Consider the following 18,588-nt stretch of genomic DNA (forward strand, 5'->3'; position numbering starts at 1 on the left):
ATCTCAATGACAGAAAACTCAGAGGTGCATAAGATAAACAAAGAAGAACTGAAAAAGGAATTGAAACAAATGAAAAATGGAAAAACACTCGGACTGGAGACATTCCTATCGAGCTGGTGAAACATGGACCGGATGCTCTTTTGGAAATCTTACTGAATATTTTTAATAAGTGCTTAAGGTCAAATTATTCCAGATGATTGGAATCTGGCCCACATTAGCCCCATTTATAAATAGGGAGACAGAAAAGAGTGCGGAAATTATAGAAGCATTAGCGTAGCTAGCTCGCTGGGAAGGTTATATGATCGTATATTGAAAAGAAGAATAGAAGAGGAGTATAAAGATATTGAAGAACAAAGCGCTTCAGAGCAGTAAGATCGTGCGTGAACAACACATTTACCCTTCAACAAGTAATTAAAAAACGAACAGCCCGAAACCTCCCTACGCATCTGGTTTTCATAGACCTGGAAAAGACTTATGATACTGTCCATTTAAAACTTTTATTTGGTGTCTTGACGAAAACGGACCTTAGTAAATAAAAGCACTACTGAACATCAACAAAAGTCCTCAAAGCACGGTAAAAATAGGAAATACATTCTCAAGGGTATTTATAGTAAAGAAAGGCTTGAGACAAGGATGCTGTCTTTCCCCTGCCCTATTCAAAATATACGTCCAAGAAGCACTGCATCAGTGGATGCAATTACTAATTGCAAACTGTGAAGAAGATGGAGATTATATGCTTAGAAAGCTCAAAGATGAATACGAAAAATGGGGGATGTGCTGATGTGCATGAATATGTCAAAAACAGAATATATGCGAATAGGCAGCAGGGTTGGTTGGTTTAAACCAAAATTCTTGAAACCTTGGTTTAAACCAAATGTTTTTTAAGAAAAAACCAAACTGGTTTAAACCAACTGGCTTTTTTAAGAAAAAACCAAACTGGTTTTTTTATTTAAAGTTTTTAATACATCTGTCGCAAATGAAGAAACAGGATAAATAAATTCCATTTTTGTATTTTCGAACTTAGTTATTTGAAAATTATTACGTTTGAAGATGTTTTGTTGTTAGGTATATTATTTTTTGTGTTTGTAAATGAAAGTAAAATTTGTCTTAATCATTTTTTTTTTCTTTGTTTATTACTATTATGTTAAAATAATTTATTCATTTTTAAAGTGTTTAGACTTATAATACTTTGTCTCAAATAAACCTGGTTTAAACCAAATAAACCTGGTTTAAACCAAAAAACCTGGTTTTTTTGGCTTTTTGCAAAAAACCTTGGTTTTTGCCAACCCTAATAGGCAGTGAAGATGAAGACCAGGATTTGGAAATTAGACAAATGAAAAGGTGCTACGAAAACAAATATTTGAGAAGCATTATCTGCAGTAAAGGAACAACGGAACGAAATATCAATTATAGAGTGCAACAAGGCAGGAAGAGTGTTCAAATTCTGAATTCGATACTTTTATTCAATTGAACAGAGCTACTTTGAAAACTAAAATGACAATCTACAAAGTAATTGTAGAGCCCATTCTTACATATGGAGCTGAACGTTGGCAAATGACAGCAAAAGGAAAGAAAAAAGTTGACACGGTTAAAATGCACTACCTGAGAAGAGCTTGTCGTATATCAAGAGAAGAACGTATACCTAATACTGAAATTAGAAGAAAAACAGATACACTACATAAGTGAAAGAATAAAAAATAGACAGTTAATATGGTATGGACACGTGCAGCGGATGGACGACAACAGATAGCCAAAAAGAGCTATGGAATATGATCCAAGTAATAGAAGAAAACGAGGAAGACCAGCCAAATCTTGAATACAAGGTGTTATGGAAACCATGAAAGACAGAGCCATTGATGAGACACCTGGAGAGATAGAAAAAGATGGCGATCGAGATGTGAGAAACGGCAGAAGCTGTAGGACCCCCCGTTTATACACACATTTTTCTATGTCAATCTTTTAACTTAATTGCAAATCTTTAACCTTTCGTATCTCTATGACATTCATGTCTCAATATCAAAATATTTCTATTCATCCATTTAATTTTTTAACAACTTGTTTATAATTACGATCTGAAAATATTATGAATCAAAACCTCTTGCGGTTATTTTCCTAACAAAATACTCATTTGTATAATTATTTTTATAAATTTAATTATAAAAATATAAATAGAAAACATCCTAATTAATATTGAAATTCCATAAAACTGTAATCAATTCATTGAATGTCAAGGACGGATGATTTCATATCAGCTCTCTTTTTCGTGAGTCATTCTAAGTAAATTAGTACATATTATCAGATTCTGTGGCCCAGGTTTTAACGCATTACGCAAAAGATGGTACCAAAACAAATATTTACTGTTTTTTAGATGGATTTATTAGATTATTGTTCGCATGTTTTCGATGCATTATTATAGGAGCAACAAAGTACTCAAGAAATAAAAAATTATAAAAAATAAAAATAGCAAAAAGAAATAAAAATAGCAAGGAATGGATAGATTTAGAACAATATGGATTTATTAAGTGTAAGAAAAAATTATTAAACAAAGCGCCTAAATTTCCCAAGAAACAGTCATGGAAATGGCTGAACAACCCCGAGTACAGGCTATTCTAAGGGAGCTAAGAATCTCCCGATCAGCTAGCGTGAATGACATATTCTGAAGAAAGAAAAATAGGTACCTACAAGGAAAATAAGAAGCATGCATGAACCAGGCAAGGTTCACAAGACCATAAAAGAAATGAAGCGCCTACATATGTGATGTGTATCCTTGGAAAAAGTGACATGAGATGGCCAGGGTCAGGCTAAGTAACTATAGATGAGCACAATATTCAAGAGAAGACAGTTCAAAAAATAAAAATGGCGTAGGAATAATTGAGACGAAAGAAACAAATAATAAAGCTGTGAAAAACGTCCTATGCTCAGACATGATACTTATGTTACAAAACACAAAAAACAATAATAAATAATGAATGTACTACATATGAATGCAAGAATATGCCCCAACAGAAAGACTATGAAGATAAAATTGAAAATGCATTTCATAATTTAGAAATAGTATTAGCATCTACAATGAAAGACGAGATCGATATTGTCATGGGAGATTTTAATGTGAAGATTGGAGAAGAGAACAGGAAGATATCATAGGAAAATTTGGTCTGGGAATACGAAATGAAAGAGTAGATACGTTGGCATTTTCAATAACAAAAATTTCATCTGACAATCGGCAAAAAGCTATAAAACATGCGATAGCAGAGGAAGAAAAGTGCAGAAACTGATATGATACTAAAAGAAACACTGGATTCAATTATAATTTTTTTGGGAAATGACGAGTAGCGATAATGATGATACTATTTGATAAGAAATGTATGTGCTTATTAATAGATAAGGCGAAAACGGCGGGTTCGTTGGGAAAAATATTCCCATGAGATTTTTTTGCATAATCACATTCGTGAGACATCCCAGAATAAGGTTCAAGAATTCGCCCACGTGAAAAGTGGTCCAAAATTTTTTTTAACAATTTTTTTTAATCAAATTGCAAAAATCAATATTTTTGGTCCTTTTTTTAGGTTTTTTTAGACCATTCTGGACAAAAAAGGTCTCTTATAATTTTTCTCTAAAGTCGATCTTTTTCGAGTTATAAGCAATTTAAAATTTGAAAAACGCGAAAATTGCCATTTTTAAGACTTAACAACTCGGTTAAAAATTATTATTATGAAAGTCAGAAAGTGACTAAAACAAAGTTTAAAGCCCCCACTACATGATCCTGAAGAAATCTGTGTCAATAATTTATTACTAAGCTGTTATTTTTAATTAATAACAATGAGCGGTTAGATCGTATTGACGCGGCTGTAAATGTGAGTGCGAGTAAGATGCACAATTGGACTGCCGGAATGGCATCTCTCTCGCAATCAGCATTTACGGCCGCCTAACACGTGCATGGCGCTCATTATTATTACTTAAAAATAACAGCTTAGTAATAAAATAATGACAAACATTTCTTCAGGGTCCTGTAGGGAGGGCTTTAAACTTTGATTTAGTCACTTTTTGACTTTCAGAATAATAACTTTTAACCTAGTTGTTAAGCCTTAAAAATCGCAATTTTTCGTTTTTTTCAATTTTAAATTGCTTATAACTCGAAAACGATCAACTTTAGAGACTTTCTTTTATCCAGAATGGTCCAAATAACCTAAAAAAAATTTGTCCGGGCCAAAAATATTGATTTTTACAATTTGATTAAAAAAAATTGTTAAAAAAATTTGGACCACTTTTCACGTGGGCGACTTCTTGAACCTTATTCTGGGATGTCTCACGAATGTGATTATGGAAAAAAATCTCATGGGAATATTTTTTCCAACGAACCCGCCGTTTTCGCCTTGTCTATAACATTTTTCCATATTTCTTTATGATAAAGTAAACTCATGTTCTCCACATAGATCCACCCGTCGGGCTTTTGTAGATCTGAAGAAGGCCTATGACTTGATACTTAGAACCAAGCTATGAGAAGCAATGGAGGACATCGAAGTTCCACGAATATTAATAAAAGCAGTGAAAGCACTCTACAAGAATAACCAAGTAGTTATAAAAAAGGGTAATAGAATATGCAGTCTATTTAAGACGACAAAGGGACTACTACAAGGCTGCTCCAAATCCTCTACCCTGTTTAGAATATTCCTAGAAAAAACACTGAAACCATGGAAAAGCAAGTGCGAAGGAATAGGTATACTATAGCATTGTTTAAAAAAGTCTTTTTAAACAATGATACTAATAAGAAACAAATAGCCATATACGCTGGGTTTTGCTGACGACCAATAAATAGTGATCGCACAAGATGAAGATGACCTCAGCTTTGTGACGAAAAAACTGGAACAGAAAGATGAACAATGAACGGGATTGAAATAAATCTAAAGAAAACTGAATACATACCTAACAACGGACAATGAGAAATAAACCAGCTGGAAATAGACGAAGGTCAACAGGTAAAATCAAAGGAACAGACAAGTACAAGTATTTAGGTTTCATAATATCAAACAAACGAACAACTGAAGAAGATATAAAAAATAGACTAGGACAAACAAGAAACTGCATACGAAAAGTGAACCCGGTACTATGGGATAAGAACACCAGTACAAAAACAAAAAGAAAAATATACAACACCAAGACAAGAAGTATCTTGACTCATGCGTGTGAAATTGGATAATAAATAAGAAAACCAAAAACAAAATAAGAGCAACAGAGATGGAATTCCTAAGGAGAAGCTGCAGAGTAACCAGAAGAGATAAAATAAATAGCATAGATTACGGAAAGAATGGGAATGAACTCATATATAATAGACTACATAGAACAGAAGAGGATAACCTGGTACGGACATATCAGATGAGCAGACAAAAAAAGGTTGGATATACAGAATAATAGAGTGGAGCCCGATAGGAAGAAGAAAGAGAGGCAGACCCTGGGGATCTTTCAGAGATGAAGTGGACTGAAAGAAGAAATCTGCAGGAAGGGGATTGGCAAAACAGAAAGAACTGGAGAGAATGGTTGAATGAATGAATACAGTGAAAACTATGGAAATCCTTAGTATATTTATGTTCTCCACCACTGAAGCGTGCAATTGTGACCTCAACCCCTAAAGCTTGCCCATTTGCATTTTTTATTGTATTTTATTCGAATATAAACTATTCAAGCCTATTATGCATTTCTAAATCGAGTATAGCATATAAAAATCTCGAACGTGTGAAAGCCTATCTAACACTTAGACAAAACAAATTTGGAGCGAATATCCAATAATGATTAACCATTTTGATCAGATTGTAGGGAAAAACATACAATTAACCCATTCGCGGACACGACTGCATATGCAGACACTTACAAAGGTAAATGACTGCCTGCATATGCAGTCGTGTTCGCGAATGGGTTAAAGATTGTATTTAAAATAATATGGTTTCCAGTTTCCACTATCAACGTAAAAACAAAAATGTTTGCCGAGAAGAGAATACCTCTATTAATGACTAAAACAGCACACAAAAACGATGAGTAGGTTTATTATTTTCCTTGAATAATGAACATGATATTACCCGCAAATTGAAAAGTGTAGGAACTAGAAATTGATGAGTTGATGGTTTCGGAACAATAGCCATGTTGTTCGAGAATTAAAACCGTGAACGCAGGTATAATAATAACAACTGATAAAGGATAGGTGTAGGGTTTCATGATCTCAAATAATATGCAGTCCGTATTTGGTGCAGCTATAAATAAACATATACATTATAACCACAATCATGTTTGCTAAAAATTTGGATGATTACACAATGATATACAATGGAATATATCACAACACTTCTCCAGTTTCTTATCCCTAATTTTTTAAATTCTCGCAAGCTTCAAGCCACTTTTTCTATCTTCCATTAAGTATAGAACTTAGTAGAGCAAGTCATTGAAAACCACTCAGGCTTAAAATGTCTAAGACCAACACCAATATTGGGTGTTCAGAAAATTATCAAAATCACAGACACCAATAATAAAGAAGAGAAGGACAATAAAATACCAAGATAGTCATTATCAAAATCACAGACACCAATAATAAAGAAGAGAAGGACAATAAAATACCAAGATAGTCAAAGACTTCTACAAAACCTTCTACAGCTCGCAAAGCCAGCCTAATTAATCAACAAAAGAAAACGTCAAAAGAAAAATATAAACCTTGGTATATTAGAGGTACTACCAAAAATAAAGGGATTCGAAATAGAAAGAGCTTTAAAAGAGCTAAAAAATAATAAACCTCCAGAACACGACGGTATAATAATTGAGCTTTTGACAGCAACCAAGACAACAATCCTTATACCTACTAACAGAGATGTCTCCATAATAGCAAAATCTTCGTAATAGCAAAAAATAACGGAGAAGGCATAATTACCCGTATTTATTGCCTTCGAAGACTATGAAAAGGAATTTGACATTATCGAGATATGGACCATAGAACAAGCTATTAATAATTGTAGAATAGATTTGAGATATAGGCAACTAACACATGACAAATATGAAAACGCAACTATGATCGTACAACTAGACGAAAAAAATGTACAACAATATTTAGTGACAAATAAGAATCGAAATACGAAAGGCCAAAAAAAATTGGTTAAAATCACAGTGTGAAGGAATGTGAGAAAAACATGATACGTTTAATATAAGCACATATATAAAAAGGTTAATAAATAAGCAGCTGGTCTTCACAAATCCAACACAGCTAGCAAACTACGAGTTCAACAGGGGACCATCATCACAGATAAAAATCAAGAAATTTGCATATGGACCAAAGACATACAAGAATTTTTTGATGATAATAGGTTCAAACAACCTCAATCCTACACAATATGTAATGACCACTATCACATCAGATGAAGTGGAAAAAACAATATCACAACTAAAATATGGCAAAGCTCTTGGACCTGACAATGCATACGCTGAACTCATAAAACTATGTAACACCGACGGTACTCAACGTCTAACAAAATAATTAGTGACATAATTATTTAAGCGGAATAATACCAAGAACATGGCTGACATCAAAGAAAATTATTGCTTTACCAAAAAAAAACAAAATCCGTACCCTGTAGAGATTTCCAGACCATCAGCTTAATTAGCCATATTTTAAAGTTGCAGTCTGGTTTTCGGAATGCAGTGGTTACGGGAGAAGCTCTCTTTAGCATACAAGTGCTATTTCAACGATGTAGAGACGTGAATTGCTATATTTTTGCATGATTCATTGATTACCAAGCGTTCGACACAGTAGAGCACGACAAGCTGATAGAGATATTAACAAATATTGCAATAAACACCTATGATCTAAGAACTATTAGCAATCTTCAGTGGAATCACACATTGTCCATCTGTACAAAGGCAGGATAATCCGATATCAAAATAAAACGTGGGTCCGACAAGGATGTATACTATCGGGCATAGGTAAATTGAGTCCCATATACCTGAATTAAGAAGGGTCAAAATATTTAGATGGTCGAATTGAGTCCTGGGCATCGTAATCCTTCTAATTACCTTTTAATAGCTTTCTAATTTGTAAGTACTTTCTAATTTGTACTTAAGCATATTTAGAAATATTGTTATTACCTGGAATAACAATAGAGGAATGAAATGATTTTATTGGTTATGCATTTATGGTAATCAAATATAAAAAAGCAATATCCTACAAAATATTTAGTATGGTGCGATCTATCTGTATACGATACGGTCGATACGGTGTTAAGTTGATTGCCAAAATGAGTTCAGTGAAAATTGTTCTTAGTGAAAAAGGAAAACAATTGATTGTGTTAAATGGCTTCAAATATCGTTTTCACAAATCTTTAAAGAATAACGACAAGCGTTGGATGTGTTGTGCGCAGACGAGAGAAAAATGTAAAGCATTTTAAAGCATAAAGACCTATGAAAATTTTGCAAAAGGAATTACGAAATGGAGATATTAGTACCTTGACTACCAAAGACGTGGCATTGGTTCGAAAAAATATGTATAACGCCCGACGATCTCTTCTGCCTAAATTTCCAAAAAGTATGGAGGAAACTCATGATATATTAAAAACATTTCCAGTGAAAACCAACAAAAACGAGGATTTTCTAATGGTGAACGACATAGAAAACCAAATTATTATGTTTTCCTGTAGCAGCAATTTAGAATTTTTAGCAGATTTGGACACCGTTTATATAGATGGAACTTTTGAATATTGCCCAAAGTTTTTTAAGCAAATGGTCTCCATCCATGGTCTAAAAGAAGATCATTATATACCTTTGGTTTTCTTCTTATTGCCAAATAAACAAAAACATACATATACACTGGCACTTAAATACCTAACAGAACAAGTTGAGAAATGCAATAAAAAAACTTGCTTTAAGAACGGTATTTGCAGATTTTGAAGAAGCAATTCAGCAAAGTGTCACTGAAGTTTGGAGTAATGTTTCATTGAAGGGCTGCCGATTCCATTTAGGACAATCCTGGTAAGTAGTCATATTTGAATCCTTTTTTGAATGATGATGATGTGTATGCGTGCTTTTTGTTTTTTGGTTTTTTTTGTACTGATTTCCCATATGCCACGCTGTTGTAATTTTCCTGGTCCTGATAAGTAGTCATATTTGACATAGTTGAATCTTTTTTTTTTGATGATGATGATGATGATGATGATGATGTGTATGTAAACTTTTTGTTTTTTGGTGTTTTTTACTGATTTCCCATATGCCACGTTGTTGTAATTTTCCTGGTCCTGATAAGTAGTCATATTTAACATACGAGTATTTGAATTGTATTTTTGATGATGATGATGTGTATATATGCTTTTTGTTTTCCGGTGTTTTTTTCTTATTTTCCATATGTCATACTGTTATAATTCTAATGATGTTTTTTTCTTTTTTCAGGTGGCGCAAAATTCAGGCACTAGGTTTAACATCCTTATACAAAGACAAAGAGAGTGATGTAGGAAAATATTTAACATAGGTACTGCTTTGAAATGCCATTTCTCAACCCAGAAGATGTAGGAGATTGTTTTGTTGAAGCTGTATCATCAATACAGCCACAAAATCATAGAATAGTAGAATTTGCGGACTATCTGGTCGATAATTTTCGAAATTTTCGAAAAGTTTCCGCCAGAAATATGGGCGGAGATGTCAAGCAGTTTACAACGGACGACGAACGCATGTGAGAGTTTTCATTCCAGGTTTAACTCGTCATTTTATTTTGCTCATCCTCATATTTTTCAATTTTTAACAGTTTTAATAGACTTTCAAAGTGAATCGTATGTTAAAATTAGAAGTGTACAAAAAAAAGTAAAAAAAAATTATTCTGCACAAACCCTTACATCAAAAAAATTTGTAGATGAACAAATTTTAAAATTAAATAATAGATTAAATCAAAATTTGATTACCTCAAAAGTGTAGGTGAAAAATTTAGAATAGTTAAATAAATGAATTAGCATGTAATTCTAGCTTATATTGCTTTTTGTAAATACTGTAGGTATACATTTTTGTAATAAAATTATATGCTCTAAAATAAATTATTGTTTTCTAATTCCTAGAAATCATTACGTACACCGACTAAGCCCCAGGTAGACACGGGACTCAATTTACCCATCTTCGGGACTCAACTCGGCTATTAGAAATACGGATTATAAATTCTGGGACTCAACTAGGTTACTCCGATACCTAACGATCACCTATCGCTCCTTGAAGAAGAAATCTTTCAAGAAGCACTGGAGGATTTTGAAGCCGGAATTATAATTAACGGAGAATGTACATACATACATTACGAACTATTACGAAGAATTAACAAAAATACATTTGGGAAATGTACCGACAGAAAGGGTTGATAAAAAATACAAATACCTAGGAACCTGGATTTCAGACAATAATGATCAAACAAAAGAAATAAGGGCCAGGATAAAATAGCAAGAAATGCGATTGTAAAAATGAAAACAATTCTCTCCAACAAAGACCTTAGATTAGAACTGAGAATAAGAGCTTTGAGATGCTACTTGTTTTTGATACTGCAATATGGACTTTAAAGCTGGACATTGAAGCAAGAACACATAAATAAGAAAATAAGCTACAGTCCTTTGAAATGTGGTGTTACAGGAGGATGCTTAGAATAACAAGGACACAGAAGAAAACGGCAGAAAAATCGGCAAAGAATACGAAGTAATAAACACAATAAAAATAAGAACGTTACAATATCTGGGACACGTAATGAGAGGACAGCGATATGAACTGCTAAGACTTATACAGGGAAAAGATAAGAGGAGGAGGAAGTATAGGAAGAAGGAGAGTGTCCTGGTTGAAGAATTTAAGGGACTGGTTTAATTGCAGTTCTATAGAAGTCTTCAGAGCAGCGGTAGATAGAGTTAAGATAGTGATGATGACCGATTGGGAGCAGGCACTTAAAGACAGTGCCGGATTAACCATTAGGCGGACTAGGCGGCCGCCTAGGGCCCGGGCACTTGATGGGGCCCGCATCCCACACAAATGCATTAATTAATATTGAATTATTTAAGCAGTAATTTAAAAAGAATTTAAAATGTTAAAAAGATCAAATAGGGCTAACTGAGACAAAAAAAAAAAGAGAATGGTTAATTTATTATTTCCAATCAAACTGAGTTTTTTGCTTTGTCTTCTGTCAAATATCAGGAAAATACAACCGACTTCAAGACAAATTAAGCAGTTATCTTCAAAGGCATTTTTATATTCCATGTTCTAAGTATTCTAAGTACAATTCCCTCAATTTGGTAATCAATTTTGCAAGCAAATTTTGCTTAGAGCTGGTGATTATTTTGGTATGGTACGTTTTTTTTTTCAATTTCTACCCACCGATGGGCCTCATAGTCCATTGACTCATGGTAAAATATTGCAAAACCTCCGGATTTTAAAGAACCTTTGGATTTGAAACATAAGCTTGGATTGACATGAAATTTGGTATACGCATAGCTACATGTCAAAGAAAAAACTGATATTGTGCCAATGTGTGTTTTTGCTCTACGGTTGAGTCCACCCCTTCTCGGCGGTGAAAAAATATACCGTCAAATACGTCCGGAAGTGGATAAACTGACTAATTCTAAGCAACTTTTGTTCAATAGAGTTTTTTCATCAAGTCAATACATTTCGAGTTATTTGCATGTGAATATCTTCATTTCTCAACAAAAAATAACACGTTTTTAGACGGTTTTTCGCAAATAACTCAAAAAGTAAGTATTTTATCGAAAAAATATTCTTAGAAAAAATATATCTTTTAAAAAATTGAAAAAATGGTATTATATGTGTGCAGTCTGTAGACCCAGTAGAAGCAGAGTTGTAGCTAATGAAAAGTAGGTTCTTATTCGTCAAATTCCAAATCGAATATTTCAACGTGAAATAATGAAAAAATGAAGCACTTTTCATGGAAAACTCATCATAACTTGTTTAAATGTTTAAAAAAGCATTATTCTTGTACTTTAAAAAAAATTCTAACATAAAAGTAAGCAAGATACGCTCAAAATAAAGTTGATCCCATTTTTTGGGTAAAAAAAATGGTGAAAATAACTCCCTAATTAGCATCCCAAATTAAATTAATCCTTACCGCTTCACGAGCTACTTTACTTATGTATTGTTTATATGCTCTGTAAGTTTTATCGGTATAAAGTACTTATTTATAAAAGGGCTGTAGTAGAAAGGGCTTGAACAAGTCACTAATCACGAGTGTATGCAAATTTTTTTATTTGGCTTAATGCCTCGACAACTAATGGCCATTAGCATGGTACAGTGGATTTTTCCAATCAGGTACCTAATGTAATGGGTATATAGTGTGTGTTGAGTAAATGTCTTGTTATTTAGCAAAGTCGTCATTGTTTTTCATAGCCATCAAGAGGCATAGCTTCAAGATGTCATATCCATCAAGAGACGCTAATTGTATCCGAACGTCTGCGGTCCCTCCGCTAAGTACCGATCCCACAAGGATAGAAACTATTTTCATTTATTAATTTTTAATAAATGAAAAATTCTCTACCCAGGGTATGCAAATTTTGAACAGTCATATCTTAACCAATTTTTATCTTCCAGAAAAGCAAAAATCTGAAATATTCAGAAAAGTAAAACCTACATTTTTTACTCTTTAAGATTTAAGGTATTCTTGGTACCACTAATAATTTTTAAGTTATTTTGAAAAAAATGCCTTTTTTTTCAAAATTTCAAAAAATTTGTTTTACTTTAAATCCCAATGTTTTGAAATATAAGCACTGTGAACCGGTGAAACTTACAGATCATATAAATAATATACTTATAAGTTTTTTCAAGATTTTCATAAATTTTTAAGATTTTTTGCCAAAAAAAGGAATCAACGTTATTTTAAGCTTTAATTACTTAATTTTGATACTTGAAACTTGTTTAACAAAAACAAAAATAAAACTTTTTTAATACTTTAAAAAAGTTCTGATGACTTTTCACTTAAAAGTGCTTCATTTTTTGGTTATTTAGGTTGAAATATTTGATTTGAAATTTGTCGAATAAGAATTTACTTTTCATTAGCTCCAGTTCTGTTTATACTAGGTCTACATACTTCATACATACTACATATACCATTTTTTTAAAATTTTGTATACGCTATATTTTTTCGATAAAATACTTAATTTTGGAGTTAGTTGCGAAAAACCGTCTAAAAACATGTTTTTTGTTGCAAAATGAACATACTCACTCGCAACTAACTCAAAAAGTATTTATTTAGTGAAAAAACTTGATAGAACAAAAGTTACTTAGAATCGATTTCCGCACTTATTTTGAATGTATGTTTTTCACCCCCGAAGGGGTGGCACTCATACCCAGGGCAAAATCACATATCGACACAATATCCCTTTTTTTCTTTGGCATATTAGCTATGGACTATTAATGAGAAGTTGTTGCGAAATGTAAAAAAAAAAAGAAAAATGATCTTTTTTACATTGTCGTAATTTACTTTTGGAGTAACTACTTCTCAAAACAACATAAATATCTGTAAATTTGTTTTAAGTAAATGGTCACTATAAAGGGGCCTACTTCTTATGGCCGCCTAGGGCCCCACGATGCCTTAAAACGTCACTGCTTAAAGAATAAGAAGTTAGAGATGTGGGCTTTCACTAAACATTAAGAAAACAAAATGTATGATGATCTCTAAGAAGGAACAGTAATTTGGACTGTTAATCATTAATCAGTAATCATTAAATAAATATTGCATTATTAAATTTTTTGAAAATTTGTTTTCCTGTGTTTCTTTTAATTAAAACAATAGAACTGTAAACAAATAAGCACGTGGTATTACCTTTAATGAATAATGTAATAATATAAACAAACAATACCTTCTAATAGATGTGTAATCCCAATTAAATAAAATTTTGGTTGAACTCCACTTAGTTTATTAACTTAATCACGTTCACGTTTAATTGCACTATACTTGCACCTTGCACCTGACGATCTTCAATACTAATAGTCTTGTTTGACTTTGACAAACGCTGTCAACAATGCCGAACACAGCACAGCAAAATACTCCACAGACGGATAGTACCAAAACAGATAAAAAGCGAATGTAGGCGACACCGAAGCAAACGAACAACTGACGTTTGGTTGGTTGGTACTTTGGTAGCCGTAGTCGGCAAACGATGAAATAAAAAATTAACGAAAACATACAGATAGAGCCCGAGTATTCAACGTAAACAACTTGAAATTAGGTGGCGAATATCACGGCAGACATTAGATCATCCTCCACGGTGATTGCAGCCGCATTATTGAAACGAAATATACATACCTCCGAATCAAAAAAAGTCGTGTCACCTACTAACACATTTATCATTCATTGTTAACAGAATTTAGATTGGTCTACAAATGTGCAGCTGATACTGAGGCTAAAATTTATTAATATAAAGAAAACATCATGATACTGATAACGCAACAATTTTGTGTACAGGGTGGAATTTTAAATTTAGTTGAAATAAAATTAATTACGTTCTAAACGTAATATAAAAGTATAAAATACTTCTTTTCGCCTGAATCTTTAGGCCTTTCAGGGCTCTTAATAAAATTAGAAAGGATAGAAAATAAATACAATATTACAACGTTCAAAACAACCAACCCGTTGGGATCTATTGTGTCCAATGCCACACGTAATAAAACTACAACACACATAAGAAATCAAAGAACTGTATCTATAAAATACCTGATGCAACAATTTTTATGGGCATATACTAGTTCGCTCCGGCGGTCAGATTTTAATACCCGACAGAAAAGGATCACCGGTAAGTTCTCTCCGGCCATTAGAAACCAAAATTTCTAATAAAATTGCTTACTTACTAAGATTTTTCAAAATAGGAACCAAAATGAAGTGAATATTATACAAATAATCTAATTCAACTATCTTGTAAATAAATATGTAACAAATAATATTTTAATATAATTTCTATATAAAATACAAAAATGACAGAACCAATTTTGCCGATATTAATTCTCCTAGAACTTAGTAGATAAATATTTAATCCGCTTTAACCATGGGAGCGAACTAGGAACTAGTATATAATTAAAAGGGTTTTTTTGACCACGGGAGCGAACTAGTGTTCTCCGATTTTTATGTGGGACAGACCCTAGGACCTTTAAGTGTTAGGAAAAATGAGCATGAATCATACATCAAAAACAGAGGTTTCTTCAGATCCGAGATATGCAAACATGCCAGGACAATGAGCACTGAGTACGAAAGATACATCAACAGTCATGACATAATTATGCGGGGACTTTCACATTGATTATGCTGCTGCTAGTGCTACACAAATATCCTTGGTCAACATATTTGAATCGTATGGTCTAACAATGCACGTTGATTCTCCTACAAGGATTACAAAAACTTCATCTACCATAATTGATTATACTGTCTCAGATTTTTCACCCCTTGCTGTCCACTCTACAATTATTAATGCTGGACTATCTGATCATGAAGCAGTTTATACGAAGTTTAATATCTTGAGCAAACCCTCCTCGAAAACCCGACGTTTAGGCAGGATTTTTTCCACCCGGAACTTTCGTAATTTCCAAAATTTATGCTTAAACCCTGAGTGGCGCTTTCCTGCTATGGACGTGGATAATAATTTCAGTGCTTTTTTGGATAAGCTTGTCTGTATCTTTAATAAAGCATTTCCTTTAATTGCATTTAAGCCAAAACATCGCAAACTCTGGACTACTAAAGGTATCCGAATATCTTCCAAGAATATGCGTTTTCTTCTCTATATCAGGAAATTTACTACCAACGTCTCTATCACTGAATATATCACCAAGTACAGGGCAACCTATCTTAAACTTATAAAAGCTAAAAAAGTCTACTACCAGAACCGTCTGGGAAGCTCCAAAAGTGTTGCAAAAGAAACTTGGTCCATAATAAACGATCTTCGAAATAAAACCCACACTTCTAAAACAATTTCCCTTCCAGACCCTGAAAATCTAAATGAATACTTTGTTAATGTGAGTAAAAATATTACATCAACTATTTTGCCACAACAAGATCCCATTGCTTATCTCCCTAATTCAAGAAAGGTCTCGAATTCATTCTTTATAAAACCAGTCGATAAATCTGAACTGATCCAAACAATCAATAGTATCAAAAGCAAATCCTCCTGTACTACTGATGGTCTATCGATAAAATTTTTTTCTAATCTCCCAGAAAATGTGTTAGAAGTCCTCATCTCACTAATGAATGATTCCTTTGAGAAAGGTAAATTTCCAGAGTGCCTGAAGACAGCCATCATTATTCCTCTTCATAAGGGTGGTGAAATATCTAATACCTGCAATTATAGACCTATTGCACTACTACCGGTACTCTCCAAAATTATTGAGAGACTCATAAAAGCCCGACTTATGTCCTTTCTAGTTGAAAACAACATTTTATCACAAAATCAGTTCGGCTTTTTAAATAATAAATGCACCACTGATGCCATCTTTTCTGTACTACATGAGGTTTATCAAGCATTGAACAATAATCTTCACACTGCCACCGTTTTTTGTGACTACGCCAAAGCTTTTGATTGTGTAAATCATAAAATTTTGATAAGAAAACTAAATTTCTACGGAATTCGAGGTATTTTTTTAGATTGGTTCCAATCTTACTTGGATGATAGGAAACAACTTGTTAGAGCAAATGATACAGACTCTAGTCTCAAAAACATTGTATGTGGGGTACCTCAAGGTTCAGTATTGGGTCCTCTACTTTTCCTTATCTTTATTAATGACATCACTAGTTTAAAAATCGATGGAAAAGTCTTTCTTTTTGCTGATGATACCAGTATCACTTGGAGCAACTCAAATATTGCAACTCTTCATGCTACTATAACTTCTGATCTACTTACAATAAAAACCAGGTCTGACTCTAATTTACTCTCGTTTAACGTAGATAAAACAGTAGCATTATCTTATAAAGGAGCTCTCCAACCCTTACCTCTTAATAACAGCCAGATCAGTACTGTTGATTCTGTAAAATTTCTTGGTATTTTTTTAGACAGCAACCTTAAATGGTCCCTCCATATAATTTGTTAGGGAAGATACTATCTTCAGCTTGCTATGCTATAAGATCTGTTTCGAATGAACTCAATTTAGCATCTTCCAAAATAACATACATATTTTTCTTTGTTCGAGTCACATCTTAGTTGTGGTCTTCGTTTTTAGGGTCCTGGTACAGCTGCCCAATTCGATGTTATTTTCAAATTACAAAAAAGAGCAATAAGATATCTGTTTGGCCTCAGAAGAACAACACATTGTAGAAGTTACTTCAAAGATCACAGAATTTTAACCCTTCCATCTTTATATATTTTAGAAACTGTTTCTACTTCACGAGAAATTCTACCTTTGACGTCTATTTACCGACCCCGTCATCTGAGTTAGTAAAGAAATCTATATTATATTCCGCAAAAAAACTTTACAACCATCTCCCTCTACAACTTAAATCTGCAGCATCTTTCCCCAAATTCTGTAAACTGACAAAAGGCTACCTATCCGAAAGACCATATTATGCAGTAGAAGATTTTCTTAATCAATAACTAAGAAATTACAGTACCCTTTGCACAAGTAGTATTTTTATTGTTATTTTTCATCTGTATTTGGGTGTCATATGCAGCAGCTTAACTTTTAAACTTAATTACTAGGTAGACTATACAATTTGCAATTTATTTAAATTTTTAAATTTTACAATTGATTAACTGTTTAACTTCATTATTGTTATTATTTTTTTAATTTGTACTGACGATTTATGTAATTTTAGTAAATTGAATTGTTATTGTTTTGTTTTCTTGACTTTTTGTAAGCTTTGTCGATAAAATTGTACAATTTTTCATGACAATAAAGCATATTTTCTATTCTCTATTCCTTGGCCTACCTTTCCTTCTCTTTTGTAATGGTCTTCGTGAGAGTACCATTTTTGGCATTCTTTTACTTCCCATTCTCTCGATGTGCGCCAAATATCGTATTCTCTGTTCTGGAATATGGATATTCTGTATATTCTTCATATTTATTATGTATTTGGAAATGCATAACTGCACTTACAGTGCATAAAATGCATCCAAAAGTACATAACCATGTCAAAATCAGTATATTAAGCGCTAAATTTTGTCACTCGGGGGTTTTTGGGGTCGCTAAAGAAGAATACGCCATCAGAACCAACCCCCCGGAGAACCTGGTGCCCAGGGTTACTGATAACTAATAAGGCACTTCATCTGTAGTTTCAAAAGATTTCTACACTAAATTAACTGCAAACAAACAACTCGGGGTTTTTGGGGTCGCTGAACATGAATATGACATCAGAACCGACTTTCAGAGCATCTAGTGCCTAGGGTAGGGTGACTGCTATTTACGTTATCTTCTGAAATTTAGAGGCTTTCGAACACTAAATTGGTGCAAACAGAGTACTGAGAGGATTTGTGGCAAGGAAAATGGGGCTAAAAATAAAGAGGATGTTTGATACATATTTTTATGTCAGTAGAAAACGAAAGATGGACTGTTAGTCCAGAGAAATAAGGTTTTTGTCGGGACACTTGAACAGCCAGGTTGCAAATGGGTTTTTTGGGTACTATATAC

At 33.2% G+C, this 18,588-nt stretch overlaps 1 protein-coding gene across 7 annotated transcripts in view; it reads right to left on the reverse strand.

Annotated features, from left to right (window-relative positions):
• The window catches only part of LOC114335105 (latrophilin Cirl), an 826,147-nt gene that overhangs the window by 509,890 nt on the left and 297,669 nt on the right, over nucleotides 1-18,588 (reverse strand). The window contains exon 1 of one of the 7 annotated variants that reach the window (XM_050663552.1): nucleotides 13,845-14,338. The exons of the other annotated variants lie outside the window; for them this stretch is intronic. The gene's annotated coding sequence lies outside the window, so the exon portion shown is untranslated. Of the gene's footprint in view, nucleotides 1-13,844; nucleotides 14,339-18,588 lie in introns of those variants that run through there. 7 annotated transcript variants of the gene reach the window in all.

Source organism: Diabrotica virgifera, chromosome 10, assembly GCF_917563875.1.
Source record: "Diabrotica virgifera virgifera chromosome 10, PGI_DIABVI_V3a".
Lineage (NCBI taxonomy): Eukaryota > Metazoa > Arthropoda > Insecta > Coleoptera > Chrysomelidae > Diabrotica > Diabrotica virgifera.